Here is a 6,425-nt window from a genome sequence, read left to right on the forward strand (position 1 = left end):
GACACATGTAGCAACCTTTACTCCTTTCATTTCTCATTTGCTTCCATCACATGTACATTATTGTGCATCTTAACGTGCCAAATACTTTTCTCTCAAAAGTTTTACTATAAATAATTTTGCAGTATACCCTACAACAAGTTTCTTGAAGTATATCCTCCTGCACAAGCAAGCAATCACTTGACTTTCTTCATACACAACCTTAACCAACATACCATTACCACCGCCCCTGCCTTACACATAACATTAATCGCTCCTTTGCAGTCTTTCTTATATAAATTTATTTTTTGCTTCCTGCAAGAACGATGAACCATGCAGCATATGGACAGAATTGATAAAAGAATTTCATTTTTGTTTTCTCCTGACACAATTACTTGAAAACGATATCAAAATAAAAGGACAAGTCCACCCCCACAAAGTTGATTTGAATAAAAAGAGAAAAATCAAACAAGTGTAACACTGAAAATTTCATCAAAATCTGATGTAAAGATATTAAATTATGACATTTTTAAAGTTTCGCTTGACCACACATAACAGTTTATATGTACATCCAGGTCGGTATGCAAACTTTCTTTTTATTCTACTAGATGAAATATTCGAATTTTCTCTTCATTGTCAAGTGAACCCAAGATTAGTCACTCCCTGAGCATGTGGAATTTGCATTATTTTAATAATATAATTTGGTTTAGTCAAGTTGGCCCTCAATGTCAAATCTTTAAAAAAATGAAATGTTGTACAATTCATACAACAAAAAAAAAAATAGTGAAGGACATCATTGACTGTCTCATTTGCATGCCACTGATCTCCACATACATGTATAACTGTGTTGTGAAAAATAACCCAAACTTATAAATGTCATAACGTTCCTATTTTACATCCTTTTTTGATGAAATTTTCGGCATTATGCTAGGTTGATTTTTTTCTATTAATTCAAATCGAATTCTTTCTGGGGAGGACTTGACCTTTAAAATCAAAACTTATATGTACATGTGTAGTAGACAGAGCAGTTTATTTCGTACATTATTTTTTTTTAAAGTAGATTGAAATTCTTTACATAATGATACGGAGATTGAATAGACTGTTTACATTTTCTTAACAATGCATCAGAAACTCTGAATAAAAATAGATAAACAATGGATTAAAAAAAGTTTAGTCAAGATTTTAAACTCTACAGCTAAAGCATGAATATCACAGGTAATTAGGCAATTATATTTCTGAAAGAAATTAAAGGATGATTCTATCATAAAATAGTAATATCAAACAAATGATAATAGCTTGCAATGTATATATAGTGCTTACTACAGAAATGTATCTTAGTGCCTATGAAAATAGGTGGGAAAAAAAAGGATATTCAGCAAAAATGATATTATATAATTTAAATTTGATAAATTAGGAAGCTGCATATGCTTAGAAATATGACCATTCAATTAACAAAGAGGTTTTGATATTGAAATCATGAGGCTTCAAACATTGATTGTTGTTTAAAAAAAATGGTATAAAAATAGACTTGAATCATAAGAATGACCAAGACCATCTCATGCCAAACTTAGTTAAGCATGAGCAAAATGTTGCTTATACCTCTCACATCCCTGCTTATACATTAGCCCATCGTGTGTGTCATTTATTTCCTGGAATTCACATCCCAAACCTTTTGCCAAACAAGAAAAATGTTGTGAATTTGGGTTTTTAAAAGCAAGATGGTCATTTGATCACTAATGATAAATCGGAATGCATGAATACATCCTATCAACTAAGCTACCATTTTGTGATCACAAGTGTCCACTTTCATACACAGATAATCCAATGGAATGCTTAATACCCGAAGCACATGGTCCTTTTCTATTGACAACAGAATGCAGGCAGGAATTCATCAAAGAGAGGAGCAACGGATACCTGCAATAAGGATCAAAACAAAATGAATATTACAAAATTTGCTCTTCGTTATTCTTTCTGGAAATATATCTTCATTGATCAAGCAATTAATACCCCCTTTACCTGAAGAGCAAAATGCATTTTTTTTTTACTATTTTTCATTTCTCCTGCAATAGGAAAGTTAGCAGATTATCTATATATTTTTTTCTTCTGTGAAATCTTTAAAATTGTCTTATTTCACATATAAAGAGTATAAAATTACAAGAAAATTTGACCAACAAGATTGAAATTTGATTAAATACAGTATGTAGTAGGGGCCAATATATGTTTTCTTCATTATCACATACATCTAGTAGGTGTTGAATACAGAGAATATCAAATTGAAAACTGAGTGTGTATACCAACCTATACATTTACAGAAGACCTGTTCTTCCTGCTAAGTACAGGGCTTGTTCCCCATCAGGACTCCTGATGTAGACATGGCCCCAATCGATAGCACCTACGACTCTTGGAAACCTGTAGCAATCATCAAATTGTCGCTGGGTGGTTTGAATTTCTCGTCATCGGACACTTCATTAACTGTTACTCCTTGCCATTGCCTCAGAAAAATCTTTGATGATTCTGCACACGGATGACTATGATATAGTTGCTTTGTCTGCTTGCATCTTCTAAAAGGTACCTTTAGTTAATGAATGATAAGTGATGTTGTGTAATTGCTTTATTGATATGAAAGCCAATTGATACTTTACCATTTACATTTGCAAACATTGTGCTTCTGTTATGAGCTGATGTTTATGATGCACTGGAACTGATTAAAGAGATTTTTCTTAGATTCACTAAAAAAAAATCTACTGCAATATCAATCCATGCAAAATGGAGAATATCTCTCTTAAGCTGGAATGACATACCAATATTTCTTTTTGGGTGATTATAAACCATCCTTCATGATAATTTCCCACTTGAATGACATATTTGTATTAAAAAATGTTGCTACATTGTAAAAAATGAGAGAAAAATAAAATCCCCACCCATTTGCAACCCAAAGGGTTACATGTTTCATTTCCACAAAAACCTTTCTCTGAAATACCCCAACACTCCCCCTCCCCTGTACTCCTGACTGAAAGCAGAAACAAAAATCATACAATTTGGATGATGAATTATATTAGGTTTTGCATTAATTATTTCTGTAAACCATGTGCATGTTATCATTAATATGCAAGAAGTGGCCTGATGATGTCACATCCACACATTTTCCATACATGAATGTACAAGGGTTCCACAATATTTGCTCTGGCGACAATTACTTAATGGAAAATCTGCATGCTATGCAAAACATAAAACTTAATTTTCATGACTAGATACTTCCAACCCTTGATCCTTACATTATTCTGAACTCGCAATAACTATCTTAAATATATAATCAGCAGTCAACCACATTTTTACATTCCTGGATAAAAAAAATGAACGATTATAATTTCAAATCACTAGAGAACAAGTGGGGATGTGAATATTGCATATTCATGAGGATACACAGAACTGTTTCCCCCAAGTAATGTAAAACTTTAAAATTGAATCAATTCATAATTCTCCATCCAATATTGATGGTTTTTGCGAGCCGAATTTTTCTTTATAAAAATCTCATTATTTTTGGCCTGGAGAATCGCTTTCATAGAACATAATTTGACCCCCCCCCCCAATTACCTTCTGCTTTATAGTTCGCATATGCAAACTCACCAATGGCATAAAAACAAAGTCCTGTCAAAACATGTAACATGTCAGGCAATGTGTCGTTTCTCTCTGTTGGTAGCCCACTCTGAAAGGTTCATCCTTGTAGCATTCAAATGGATTCTTCCTGTCTCTTAATCCATGCTGTGGTCTTCCTATGTGTTGCTGAATCTGCATGGAAGTTGAAAGATTGTGTTGAAGAGTCATCATGAATGGGCAATTTACTCTTTGAATTTCATTTAATTCAAGTGTTTAAAGTGAGGAACAGAATGTCAAAGATTATACAGAAATCCCTAAAAAAAGATAGGATAAAAATGTCTAATTGTCATGAGTAGCTTTTCTATTTACCTACATGTACTTGTAAATGTGAAGAAAGAAAACTGCCAATTGTTGCTGATCATCATCATTGATCAAACCATGCGCGTCTAAGCGATGCTGAATCACTTTCAATTGGCTTGAATAGTGAAGGCAAGGCACTAATTTTATGGAACATTGTTTACACAAAAAGAGGGTATTGCTTCCGAGTGACTTTCGAATAACATATTTTCATGAATCTTCATCAAAGTCTCATTAACCTTTTTTTTCTACATCCACCCCCCCCTGGCATTCATAAGACTGACTATGCTTTTTTCTCTCTTTTAAATAAATATTCAACAAAATGTCAGGATTAATTGGAGATCAACAAGCCTTTAAAAAAAAGCTAGTGACCAGTACACATATGCTTATAACATACAAGCAAGGTCCCCCCCCCCCTCTTCCTTTTTGTCAATTACTATGACAAGAATGAAAAAGTAACATACATGATACATTAACAATTACAAGATGAATTCAAATCACAGAAATAACATTTAATGCAAAATGCCATTTTAATGATATCTAATTTTTTTCAATATGAATTGATAAGACATACCTCACTCTGTTGCAAGAAGGCACAGCAGTTCAAAAATGTGAGCCATGTTTGTCGTTTTGATTGATCACAATCTGCCGAGTATGGTCTGTTTCTGATATGGAAGAAAAAAAAAGAATGAAAAAGTATTTATTCATCAATCATACTGCAATGTACTAGGCCCTATATCAAAGAAAAAAATAATAAGCAGGTACAATTGTAGAATGATAAAATCCGCTGTTTCAAAGGAGTCTTTCAACATTTTCTGATTTTTTTTGTGAGAGGGGATGCTGCGGAGCCACATGAAGTCTCAGGGGAGCATATCTCTGACAGAAATAAACCTATTTATCGGTCTACTACAAATGTTTAGAACTAAAGATCAAATGCACTTGTAGTTATGTGCGGTCTCGTGTGGATTTAACATTGGAAGGACACCTTGTGAAAAAAAAAATACTTGAAACAAAGAGAGTGGGGTAGAGAAAATAACCCCCAAAAGATAGAATTTTCAAAGTTAGACCTCAGTTAGAATTACTCAAATTATTCAATTAGGCCTAGGATTTCCATTATTTTTTGTTTTGACACCGTAAATCTAGAAGTGATCGCAAATGCGATGCCGAAGGTAAGTAAAACTTAGTTTTAGTAAAATCAAAGTCATATTAAAATTAAGTTCATATACAGCTGTTGGAGTAAACAGTGGTGAGTGGAACCCAATCTTTTTAAAACATTTTTTCCCAAAAATATTTAAATCAGGGCTTAGCCTTAGACTCGAGTTGACCCTTATTAAATTTTTTTTTTACTCCAACGATGTTGTAGGACTAACTCTAACATGGCTACCAGGTAAGCCTGGCCATCTATCCAAGCCAAGGCAAAGCCAGCCCAGGGTAGAATGTCCAACGTAAGTTAGACCAGCTCTTGTATTTGTAACGTTAGAATTTTTTTTTATTTATTTTTATCGCTGCTCTCCTTGCTGGTCTTGATTCACTTTTCAGACAAAATTCGATGCACAGTATTGTGTTGGCAGGGGTATCGTAGACAACAAAAATTCCATGAAAATCACTCAAAATCACTGCCTGGCATAACTAGTAGTAGTATCGGCCTTTCATTTTCAATCACGCCTAGGCCTACCTCGCCTGTGAGTGTGACTGCTAATTGCGTCTCGCACTGCACTGCTCATCTGATAACCAAGAACGCACACAAAAATACATGGCTGGGACTGAGCAGCTTAGAGACGCGACGATAACAATGATTAAGATACCATTTCAAGTTTTCGAGTACACTTTTTGGAAAGTTAAAGCTATCAATGATAGTTACAGATGGAACTGAAGGCTCCGTCATGATTTAAGCTCCAATAAATTATGTAATTTACTTACAATCTCGGTCGAAGTCGTGAAATTTTAAGCTTTAGATAAGCCGATCACACCGAATCTCGTCTCCGTCCAAAAAACTTTTTTCTTGCAGCAAACTTTTCTGCAACCGCAATGCTGCTCTCTGATTGGTTAAAACCGTGGACTAACTTTAATCCACCGATTTAGTCCACCCCAAAGAGCTGACTAAATCGTGACGTCAAATGACGCGTTTTATACCCCGGTATAACTTTAGTCCACCTTTGTGAATCGCAAAAGTTAGTACCTAGGTACTAACTTTAGTCCATGGATTAAAATGACGTCAAATGACGCGTTTTATACCCCGGGTATAACTTTAGTCCACCTTTGTGAATTCGGGCCAAATTCTGCCTTTACCAAAGGTTACAGCTAATCTACTTTGCTCTGGAAATTAAATATACTACAATTACATGTACATGTATTACATAACTCTATTTCGTATCATTTCGTATTTACCATATATTCGTATCGTCAGACATGCTAGAATTTTTGAGTATGGTTTAAAGTCACCTACAATATTTTTTACTATTATTTCCCTCCAATTTGCTTGTTTAGTTCATACA

The 6,425-nt window shown here is 34.1% G+C and overlaps 1 long non-coding RNA gene across 1 annotated transcript; it reads right to left on the minus strand.

Annotated features, from left to right (window-relative positions):
* Positions 1-1,485: 1,485 nt before the first annotated feature.
* LOC121418893 lies at positions 1,486-6,199 on the minus strand. The gene is made up of 5 exons (XR_005970526.1): positions 5,851-6,199; positions 4,505-4,595; positions 3,604-3,765; positions 2,275-2,548; positions 1,486-1,890 (listed from the first exon to the last, which is right to left on the minus strand). It is a non-coding gene; the product is annotated as an uncharacterized LOC121418893 (long non-coding RNA).
* Between the last annotated feature and the right edge of the window lie 226 nt (positions 6,200-6,425).

The sequence above is a fragment of the Lytechinus variegatus genome, chromosome 7 (genome assembly GCF_018143015.1).
Source record: "Lytechinus variegatus isolate NC3 chromosome 7, Lvar_3.0, whole genome shotgun sequence".
NCBI classification, from domain to species: domain Eukaryota; kingdom Metazoa; phylum Echinodermata; class Echinoidea; order Temnopleuroida; family Toxopneustidae; genus Lytechinus; species Lytechinus variegatus.